Here is a 12,457-nt window from a genome sequence, read left to right on the forward strand (position 1 = left end):
GTCTTTAAGCAGAGGCTTGACAGCCATCTGTCAGGAATGCTTTGATGGTGTTTCCTGCTTGGCAGGGGGTTGGACTGGATGGCCCTTGTGGTCTCTTCCAACTCTACGATTCTATGATTCTAAAGCCTCATTGACACACTGGACAATAGATATAGGACACAATATGGATTTTAACCTCTGGGGAAAACTCTGGAAAAGTGACTTCTATGATTATTTTAAAGGCGACTAGCTTAGCAGCCCCCATTGCCTTCCATGGGAGTGAGTTCTGCAGGTTAACTCTGCATTGAGTTCAGGTGAGATTCCTGCGTGGCAGCGGGGGGGGGGGGAGCCCATCAACGTTTGTGACACGGGATAAGGAATTTCGGCAGGTGTGGCGTCCGGGAGAAGGGCTCTACTCCACACCTTCAACATGCAAGGAGGAGAGGTGTGCCTCTCTTTGAGCACCCTGAAAACAAAACGTCTCGGAGTCTGTGGGGCCGTCCTTAGGACACCCTTTGCCAACCTGGTGCCCTCCAGTTGGGAGTTGCAAGTCCAAAACAGCTGGAGGGCATGAGGTTGGCGAAAGGTGTCTTCTTGGGGACTTCCAGAATTCAAGAGCTGAGGTTGGTTAACTACCTGTCAGGGACTGTTTAGCTGTGATCCCCGCATTGCAGGGGGGGTTAGAATCTTAGAAACATAGAGTTGGAAGAGACTACAAGGGCCATCCAGTCCAACCCCCTGCCAAGCAGGAAACACCCCTGCCAAGCAGGTTCAATGGATCTGCCTTCTCCTTTATCTGGTTCTGCTTCTGATTCATAATAGTAACACTAATTTTATTATTAATACCCCACCCATCTGGCTGGGTTTCCCCAGCCACTCTGGGTGGCTCCCAACAGAACACTAAAAACAGAACAAAACATTTAAAACTTCCCTAATCAGGGCTCCCTTCAGATGTCTTCTAAAAGTCAGAGAGTTGTTTATTTCCTTGACATCTGGTGGGAGGCAAGCAAAGATGTTTATTCGGCTGTACGCCCATCATAAAACACAACACAACAAAACAAATCAAATAAAAACCGCGGACTCATACAAACCACAGGTAATATAACACAATTCACAGCTCACAAGGACAAATATTAACAATTCAAAAAACATATCTTGAAGGTTTAAGATTAAGATTAAAAATTTAGGCGCTAAAATAAAATCAATATCTGATGTCATTTTAAAAAAATTCTTATAACTATCAATAATCAGCTAACATTCCATTCCGTCTCTTGTACGAGAGGACGGCTGTTAGGAATTTAGCAACCTGTAGAGTAATATAAGGGTCCACATCTTGAAGAACCCAAGCTAGCTGAAGGTCAACTGGATTGTCAGCCATAGGCTGGATTATGGAGTTTAATATACTCGCACGAGCCAAACTGTACATAGGGCAGATAAACATAATATGGTGTAAAGATTCAGTTGATTTCATTTCGCAAGCACACATTGAAGAGACTTGGCCCTTAGTAAATCTATGTCTCAGCACGTTAGTTGGAAAAACATTGAACGTAGCTTTAAGGAAGGCATATCGATGAGACGCGGCCGTAAGCGTTGTTAAGTAGGATGGAGTACGGTAAATAGGGGTTATGCCGATATTTAACGGTGAGCAGACTCCCCCGCCAGCTAGACAATTTTGGTATAGCTCCGCATCATCCAACCTTTGGTTTATACACCTTTTTGCTGCATTTAGATCCAGTTTGAGCAATTCAGAGGGAGAGATCTCATAGGACAGCAATTTGGCATGGATTTTTCCGGTCCACAAATTTGTGAAGTCATCCCGCCACATGCATTGAATAAGATAGTGGTTCGGGAGTTTATGCCACAGGGATATCCAGTAAATCAAAACTCGCCTCCATAAGACTAACTCAACTGAAGGGATCTTCATTTCTAAACGAATAGCAGCATTACTTACGCATGTTGGTAATTTTAAGAGTCGGCGTAAGAATTGGCTTTGAAGCGACTCTAAAGGTGAGAGATTTGCAAAAGCAGCCCATAAAGGGGCAGCATGGGCCATTGTAGCCAACACTTTAATGCTATACACTTTCAAAGCCGCAGGGATGAATAGGGCCCCCTCGGAAAAGAAAAAACGGAGGAGGGAGTTCTGGTGGGAGGGCGTTCCACAGGGCAGGTGCCACCACCAAGAAGGCCCTCTGCCTGGTTCCCTGCAACCTCACTTGTCGCAGGGAGGGAACCGCCAGAAGGCCCTCGACGCTGGACCTGTGTGTCCGGGCTGAACGATGGGGGTGGAGACGCTCCTTTAGGTATACTGGGCCGAGGCCGCTTAAGGCTTTCAAGGTCAGCACCAACACTTTGAATTGTACTCGGAAACATACTGGGAGCCAATGTAGGTCTTTTGGGACTGGTGTTATGTGGTCTCGGCGGCCGCTCCCAGTCTGCAGTTCCTTCAACCGGTTCAATGGATGATGAATTAGTCTTGGCTTGAAGAAGCAACATGCCATTCTTAAAATCAAACACACCCAGTTATTTAACGGGTCAGCAATTCGCAAAGTTGAAATACAATAATCTTTGTGGTAGTGGCGCCTGCCCTGTGGAATGCCCTGTTTGGAACGACGGTCGTTGGAGACGGGCATATATGATTTTATTTGCATATGTTTATTTGCCTCGCAGGACATTTTTGGGAGTAAGCCCTAAGCAAATCTGCAGCAGAGCTGGTGTCCGAACGTCTTGCATATCACATAAGTATATGAGAATGAATGACTCTGGACCAGCTACCCCCAAACTCGGCCCTCCAGATGTTTTGGGACTACAGTTCCCATCATGTTAGCTTTGGATGATGGGAGTTGTAGTCCCGAAACATCTGGAGGGCCGAGTTTGGAGATGTCTGCTCTTGTGGATCACAATTTCCGTACAGTACAGTGGAACCTCGGTTTATGAACACCTCGGTTTATGAATTTTCGGTTTATGAACGCCGCGGACCCATCTGGAACGGATTAATTCATTTTCCATTACTTTCAATGGGAAAGTTCACTTCAGTTTACGAACGCTTCAGTTTATGAACAGACTTCCGGAACCAATTACACCCATGCTTCAGTTTATGAACGCTTCAGTTTAAGTACTCCGCGGACCCGTCTGGAACGGATTAATCCACTTTCCATTACTTTCAATGGGAAAGTTTGCTTCAGTTTATGAACGCTTACTCCGTGGACCATCTGGAACGGATTAATTCACTTTCCATTACTTTCAATGGGAAAATAAAAAAATTCCTTCAGTAGCACCTTAAAGACCAACTAAGTTTATATTTTGGTATGAGCTTTCGTGTGCATGCACACTTCTTCAGATACTGAAGAAGTGTGCATGCACACGAAAGCTCATACCAAAATATAAACTTAGTTGGTCTTTAAGGTGCTACTGAAGGAATTTTTTTCTTTGCTTTGACTCAGACCAACACGGCTACCTACCTGTAACTATTTCAATGGGAAAGTTCGCTTCAGTTTATGAACGCTTCAGTTTATGAACAGACTTCCGGAACCAATTGTGTTCATAAACCGAGGTACCACTGTATATGGCTTACAAAAATTCATTAACAGTAATGTACAGAAATTCGACACCTTCTAATTCTGAAGAGTGTTAAATGATATTTACAAGGTCAACATAATAACAGCATACACTACTCAATACCCGAAGCAATTCTTGCAATAAGTCAAAGAGAATAACTCTATGTGTATATTATGCCGACGAAACTCCGACAAAAGAGAGAACTGGATGAGAGGAAACTGAAAGAGAGGACCCAAACAATTACCGCCCAGTCAGCCTGACATCAATACCAGGAAAGATTCTAGAGCAGATCCTTAAGCAAACGGTCTGTGAGCACCTAGAAAGAAACTCTGTGATCACTAAAAGTCAGCATGGGTTTCTGAAAAATAAGTCATGCCAGACTAATCTGATCTCTTTTTTTTTTACAGAATTACAAGCCTGGTAGAGGAAGGGAACGCTGTGGATGTTGTTGTTTAGTCGTTTAGTCGTGTCCGACTCTTCGTGACCCCATGGACCATAGCACTAGGGCGTGTCATTTAAGGACATTTTTTTTTTTAATTTGCTCAATGAGGGGTTCTAAAAATACTGTATGTTATTGCACATGAGGAATCCAAATCTGCAATTATTTTTACGATTGGTTGATGTTTAGCTTGGTAAATTGAGATCTGTTTGAAATACACTTTAAAAAAAGCCGAAAACTCGCATTTTGAAGCGAAGTTAAAGTTTTTAATCATTTTATACAAGCGAAAATATAAAGGAATTTTGTTTCCAGCTGTAACAACATATCATTACTTTATATTAGGCATCCCCAAACTGCGGCCCTCCAGATGTTTTGCCTACAACTCCCATGATCCCTAGCTAACAGGACCAATGATCAGGGATGATGGGGATTGTAGTCCAAAACATCTGGAGGGCCGAAGTTTGGGGATGCCTGCTTTATCTTATAACATCCTATTATAGTAAAAAAAGAATAATAAATTAACAACTTCAAGGGCTGGTGTCACATGATCATGTATCTTCTGAGGGCCCACATCTGAGTAGGAGAGCCACTGGCAGAAGCCCCCTGGACCATGCTCTTCAAAAGAAGTGTACACTGTTAAAATTTTATTCCTGTAGAATCTAAAGGCCTCACAAAGATGGTGTCAGACTTAGAGAAACCATATTCCATGCAGGTCAAGACTTCTGTTCATTTAATGGTTCTGAAGCAGGAGAATATATAGTATTTCCATCCTTCCATCACTGTGATAGAAGGGTTACCATAATGCTTATTATCCCAGCCCCCAGTCTCCAATGCAACACAGAAGACAATTGCTAGGGCTGGTTAGATGTCCTCATGCCACCCCACTCTGTCTATCTCGGATAGATGAGAAATCTACTTGTCAGAGCATTTCGGCTTTGAAACCCCAACGACCTCAGTGGGTGGACTGGTGGTAGAAAGCAAAAAAGATATCACATACTGTTGTATAATATTAATAGTACAGATAACTACAATACATATATAAGACAACTACAATACAGTGGTACCCCACAAGACGAATGCCTCATGCAACGAAAAACTCTCAAGATGAAAGCGTTTTGCGTTGCGCGAGGTGACTCGCAAGAGAAAGTTTCCTATGACCGCGCTTCGCAAGACAAATAGGAATGCATTAACTAAATGGGTAGACCGGGTAAACTGGGAAAAATTTAAACCGTGCTTTGCAAGATGAGCGACTTGCAGAACAAAATAATTTCATCTTGCAAGGTACCACTGTATCTTGTAATCAATTTTAGGCACTTATCAACATCTGTTTTCATCAAAATTGGGGAATAACCTATATGTTTATAAATGACAGGAAAATTTTAAAAATGTTAAAAAGTAGGAAATTTTCACATAGAGATTTACCAAGCAAGACCTCAATATTTACAAGGAACCAAAATAGATTTCAAATTACCTCATCATACCACAACTTTTTAACACCCCTCAAATCAGGATTTTTAAAGATGAAAAATTCAACACGCCCTACCATAGCACGCCAGGCACTCCTGTCTTCCACTGCCTCCCGCAGTTTGGTCAAACTCATGTTCGTAGCTTCGTGAACACTGTCCAACCATCTCGTCCTCTGCCGTCCCCTTCTCCTTGTGCCCTCAATCTTTCCCAACATCAGGGTCTTTTCCAAGGATTCTTCTCTTCTCACGAGGTGGCCAAAGTATTGGAGCCTCAGCTTCACGATCTGTCCTTCCAGTGAGCACTCGGGGCTGATTTCCTTCAGAATGGAGAGGTTTGATCTTCTTGCAGTCCATGGGACTCTCAAGAGTCTCCTCCAGCACCATAATTCAAAAGCATCAATTCTTCGGCGATCAGCCTTCTTTCTGGTCCAGCTCTCACTTCCATACATCACTACTGGGAAAACCATAGCTTTAACTATACAGACCTTTGTCGGCAAGGTGATGTCTCTGCTTTTTAAGGTGCTGTCTAGCTATGGATGTAGCCTACCTTGATTTCAGCAAGGACTTTGACAAGGTGCCCCATGATATTATTGTAAAGAAGCTGGTAAAATCTGGGCTAGGTAGACAATGCTACCATTCAGTGGATTTTTAACTGGCTTACTGACCGAACCCAAAGGGTGCTCATCAATGGCTCCTCCTCATCCTGGAGAGTAGTAAATAGTGGGGTGCCACAGGGTTCTGTCTTGGGCCCAGTCTTATTTAACATCTTTATCAATGACTTGGATGATGGGCTTGAGGGCATCCTGAGCAAGTTTGCAGATGACACCAAATTGGGAGGGGTGGCTAACACCCCAGAGGACAGGATCACACTTCAGAATGACCTTAACAGATTAGACAACTGGGCCAAAGCAAACAAGATGAATTTTAACAAGGAGAAATGTAAAGTACTACACTTGGGCAAAAAAAAATGAAAGTCACAAATACAGGATGGCTTGAGAGCAGTACATGTGAAAAGTATCTAGGAGTCTTGGTAGACCACAAACTTGACATGAGTCAACAGTGTGATGCAGCAGCTAAAAAAGCCAATGCAATTCTGGGCTGCATCAATAGGAGTCTGTATAGCGTCTAGATCAAGGGAAGTAATAGTACCACTGTATTCTGCTCTGGTCAGACCTCACCTGGAGTACTGTGTCCAGTTCTGGGCACCACAGTTCAAGAAGGATACTGACAAGCTGGAACATGTCCAGAAGAGGGCAACCAAAATGGTCAAAGGCCTGGAAACGATGCCTTATGAGGAACGGCTTAGGGAGCTGGGTATGTTTAGCCTGGAGAAGAGAAGGTTAAGGGGGGATATGATAGCCATGTTCAAATATATGAAAGGATGTCATATGGAGGAGGGAGAAAGGTTGTTTTCTGCTGCTCCAGAGAAGCGGACACGGAGCAATGGATTCAAACTTCAAGAAAGAAGATTCCACCTAAACATTAGGAAGAACTTCCTGACAGTAAGAGCTGTTCGGCAGTGGAATTTGCTACCAAGGAGTGTGGTGGAGTCTCCTTCTTTGGAGGTCTTTAAGCAGAGGCTTGACAGACATATGTCAAGAATGCTTTGATGGTGTTTCCTGCTTGGCAGGTGGTTGGGCTGAATGGCCCTTGTGGTCTCTTCCAACTCTATGATTCTATGATTCATTTGGGAGTACCAAATCTTGCCTTTGCGCAGGGCTCCCTATTACAAAATATTACCAAAGTCCACCCCTGCTGATCAGCCTGTGAGAAGATAATGCTGACCTAGATGGGCCCCTTTTGGTATGATCCAGCAGCCTGACTCTTATTGCATTCTTAAATTCTCCCCCTCTCCCTTTCATTCATAAATGTGTCTTACAAATACAATAATTTAACAATACACTCTCCTGATTTGCCAGTCTTGGCTTGGAAATGGCGGTTCTGCTGTATGAGTCATAAAGGCATGCTAAATCATAAAAAAAGTGTCTGGAGTTTCTGAATATGCTGCCATTTCTGTCAAAATCCAGATTCCAAAACCTCACACTGAAGCACCATAACATAGAGCGTTTATTATTCAAGAATTCTGTACAATATGACGATTTCCTGTCCAATATTTTAAGTATGCATATAAAAGCCTTGCTACTATATAGTCATGTATTTATTAGAAGCTCAGTTAATCTCATTGTTTATTGTTTGTTCAAACAGACACCTCCAAGATGCCACACTGAAGCTTTGTTCATATCATATATCTGTATTATAAAGTACAGTTCCTTTACAGTATTCCTTTATAATGTATCAAACAGTCTGTGCCATTTTATGTATCTAACAGGGGTCAGATAACAGGGGGCCGGTCCACTGTCCCTCAGACCTTGTGGGGGGCCGGACGATAGTTTGAAAAAAAAAAATTGAACGAATTCCTATGCCCCACAAATAACCCAGAGATGAATTTTAAATAAAAGGACACATTCTAATCATGTAAAAACACGCTGATTCCCGGACCGTCCGCGGGCCGGATTTAGAAGGCGATTGGGCCGGATCCGGCCCCCGGGCCTTAGCTTAGGAACCCTGATCTAAGCATTTTTTACTGTTGCTGTAACTTCTACTTGAGAACAAAGAGGGAAGACAGTTAGACCTTCAGGCCCCAGATAAGGAGGGAGGAGGAAGCGACAACAAGGCAGTTGGGCATTTCAGGACCAGATATTGAGCGCCAGTTGGGCCTTCAGATGCAGATAAAGGAAAAGGGAGGGTGGCAGTTTCAGGTTCCTGGAATGTTTTCTGGTAACTTGTTTCGAATTCCTTTAAGTTGCCTGCAAGTTTCGTTTTCCTGGAAATCGTGCTTTCGGGGAAATCAGGTTTCTCCGTAACCTCTTGACCGATCGTCCTGAAATTTTGACACAACGATCCAGGCCACTCCTAGAGCGTTGTTAGGGGCAAAAATCCCTCAAATCGCACACCTGCCCAGGTGCAAACCTGCTTTTCCACCAAGTCAAACAGCGCCCTCAAGTGGCGTAGTACCCTCCTCCACCCCCTCCCTTCCTGTGAAATCTAAGCCACACCCACAAACCAAATGACATCATCATCAACCAAGCAACTGAAAATCCCCCAAGGCAGCCATTAGGCCTTTGTTTAATGTAGGCCCCTGACAGCCCTGGGGGGGGGGGACCCACAACAACACACTTGGGGGCATGGCAAGGGGCTTTTACTTTACCATTTAGCACCACTAACCCTCCCCCCACCAAAAAACCAACATTGCCAAGTGGAGGTCGGGGCCTGCCTGGGGGTGGTGGTGGCACAGGCCACAGCACAGCCTTTGATTTATGTAGGCCCCTGCACGGCAAGGGTTTTTTACTTTACCATTTAGCAACACTACCACACCGGTCATGGGGGGGGGGAACTGAATAGATCATGGGGCCAGTCACAGGGATAAGGCACAACAACACACCACACCCACAAACCCCGCCTCTGCCACGAGATCCTGTAAAACAGGAGGCCTTGGCTCCATTTTACATACTAGGCCTCAGGTCTACAGCCCATTAAATACTGTCCCAAATGGAGCCCTGGGTGGGAGGTGGGGGGAGGAGGAGCCCAAATAGGTCATGGGCTGACGTAGGGTGGGGGGATAGATAACCCACATCAACGCATTTGGGGGCACAGCAAGGGGTTTTTACTTTACAATTTAGCACCACTACCCCCCCCCCCAAATCCACAAGACAAAAATAAATACCATCCTTCAAAACGTCCTGAGATACGCCGGTCATGGAGGGGGGGGCAAACTGAATAGATCATGGATCGGGACACATGGGGCCAGTCACAGGGATTAGGCACAACCACACACCACACCCACAAACCCAGCCTCTGCCACGAGATCCTGTAAAACAGGAGGCCTTGCAACCACCCAAACAGCTATTCCACCCAAAGCCCAAAGCCTCTCCCGGCGGCTGCATTAATAAACGCCTGGCAGCATTAGGCAGTCGTTCATCATTTCTCCTAACACGCACTTGGGGGCACAGCAAGGGGTTTTCGCTTTATAATTTAGTGGGCGTTGTGTCACATGCGAGGCTCCGGCAGCCATTTTAAGTAAGGGCAGTCGTGCCCCTTTTAACTTAGGCTTTACCGTGTTTCTAAAAAAGAAAGAAAGACACTGTCTTATATTTATTATTCCTAAAAAAACCCCACATTGGCTTATTTCCAAGGGATGTCTTATTTTTTATTACGTGTCCAGCCTTGCCTCTTCCTTGGGGCCCTCCAGAACTGCGCCTATAACTATGTCTTATTTTTGGGGTATGGCTTATATAGCACAAATGCTTAGACATCTTGCTATGGCTTATTTTATGGGTATGTCTTATTTTAGGAGAAACAACTGATTGTAAGCCTCTGTGTTTTGTTTTGTTTTAAAAAAACCATTCACTTTCTCTCCCCAGTTTAAGTCCTCAGATATTTGCAGTGGCCACCCCCCACTCCATTTACAATCCCCTACCTTCCCCTTGCCCGGGCCAGGTAGATAATGTGGCCCTTTTTAAACCCTTTTGTTACTTTTATCATTTTACTGATTGTGAATATGCTGACCGAGGCCCCCTTTAGATTCGGAGGCCCGCCCCAAGTGGCCCATATGACCCCCCTCCTTCTGTCTGGGCCTGTCTGTTGCTACGGGGCTATGGGGCTTCGCTATTTGACCCCCCCCCCCGGGTTGGGATTCTTTAAGTAGTTATCTGGGTCCCAGGGCACATCATCATCCCCTATCCTTAATCTAAATATATAGAAATGTTCACGATTCGTTCGCAGGGGCCAATGTATGGAAATACGGGGGGAGGGGACAACAGAGGGCTCAGACAAAAGTAAATACTGGGAAATAGAACCCAGAAACTGACAACTCCTTCTCCAATGACGGGGGCCAAGGTATGGAGATACAGGGGGGAGGGGCCAACACTCCCCAGGGACAACAGAGGGAAGGGTATCCTACGGAAACACAGGGATGAGCCGGGGTGGAGGGAGGAGGGGCAGGGAGGATCGTGACAGGGTGGGTGGGGGGAATCACAGGAAAGAACCACAGCAACGCGAGGCCGGGTCAGCTAGTATATATATGAATGTAAAAATCGTGAAAGTGTGTGTTCCACTTTTCTCTGTAACCACTTGACCGATTGTCCTCAAATTTTGACACAACGATCCAGGCCACTCCCCGAGCGTTGTTATGAAAAAAAAAAAACAACCTCAAATTTCACACCTGGGCAGGTAGAAACCTGCTTTCCCACAAAGTATAACAGCGCCCTCAAGTGGAATTCCTCCCACAGTACACCCCCTCCCTTCCTGTAAAATCTACACCACACCCACAAACCAAATAATAGAATCATAGAATCGTAAAGTTGGAAGAGACCACAAGGGCCATCCAGTCCAACCCCCTGCCGAGAGCATTCTTGACATATGGCTGTCAAGCCTCTGCTTAAAGACCTCCAAAGAAGGAGACTCCACCACACTCCTTGGTAGCAAATTCCACTGCCGAACAGCTCTTACTGTCAGGAAGTTCTTCCTAAAGTTTAGGTGGAAGCTTATTCCTTGTAGTTTGAATCCATTGCTCCGTGTCCGCTTCTCTGGAGCTGCAGAAAACAACCTTAACCTTCTCTTCTCCAGGCTAAACATACCCAGCTCCCTAAGCCGTTCCTCATCAGGCATCGTTTCCAGGCCTTTGACCATTTCATTGACATCATCAACCAAGTGCCCGCATCACAGGTCGCATCACGACATTTGTTTTATGTTGCCCCCTGCCAGGCCCCCACTAGGCCCGGGGGGGGGGATAACCCACAGCAACGCACGTGGGGGCACGGCAAGGGGTTTTTACTTTACAATTTAGCACCACTACCCCCAAAAAATCCTCCACCAAATAACCACAAGACAAAAATAAATACCATCCTTCAAAACGTCATGAGATACGCCGGTCACGGGGGGGGGGCAAACAGAATAGATCATGGATCGGGACACGTGGGGGCAGTCACAGGGCTTAGCCACAACAATGCGCCACACCCACAAACCCCGCCTCTGCCACGAGATCCTGTAAAACGGGGGGACTCTGAGGCTTAGGGGGATCTGAAGGGGGCCTATTACCCTCCATTTGACAGACTAAGGCACAGCAACACGTGGAGGGCCAGCTAGTGGCTGTATAAAAGGATAAGGCACCCACCAGTGGTTGTGCAGTTTTGCGAGCAATCGCCCTGCACCTTGCCACGCATATGCTTGACAATAAACCTGTTGTATCTGCTTGACCTGTTGTATCTGTGTGACTCCATTGCTCCTGAGATCCGGACCTGGGCATAGGTCTTATCAACACCAGCTTGCAAATGATCACTATTTACCAAAAGCTTTCGGTAACCCAGAACAAACTTAGTTGGTCTCTAAGGTGCTACTGGAATTTATTTTCTAATTTATTTTGACTACATCAGACCAACACGGCTACCTACCTGAAACTATTTACCTAGTTAATTGCAACCGCCCACCCAACAGTTTGGTGACATGGAAGAAAATATTTTGGACATTTGCAAAGTGGTTTTATTTTTCCAGGGGCAGTCCTGGGTTTATAGAAGCCGTCCCGGTTTCTGATTTGATCCCGAATGCCCTGATTTTCCTTAGGACGTCACTGTTTTTCATCAGAGAAATGTTGGAGGGTATGGAGTTATGTGACACCCCCTCCAAGCCAAGGAGATACATAAATATGCAATCTTTAGAAGACAATTGAAGGCAGCCCTGTATAGGGAAATGTTTAATGTTTTATTATGTTTTTTTTTAATAGATGCTGGAAACTGCTGTTTTAAAAATGACTGTACTGTTTGCTTGGTACATTTATGAACATTTATTATATATATGACCTCAAAATTCTTACAACACTGCCCAGAGTAGCTAGGGCAACCCAAACAGATGGGTGGGGTGTAAATAATAAAAATTATTATTATTATTATTTATTATGGAATAGGACGTCCCTATTTTCATTGTAGAAATGTTGGAGGGTTTGTCGTGCGCAGCAATTTCAATG

The sequence above is a fragment of the Zootoca vivipara genome, chromosome 12, assembly GCF_965207765.1.
Source record: "Zootoca vivipara chromosome 12, rZooViv2.hap1.1, whole genome shotgun sequence".
Lineage (NCBI taxonomy): Eukaryota > Metazoa > Chordata > Lepidosauria > Squamata > Lacertidae > Zootoca > Zootoca vivipara.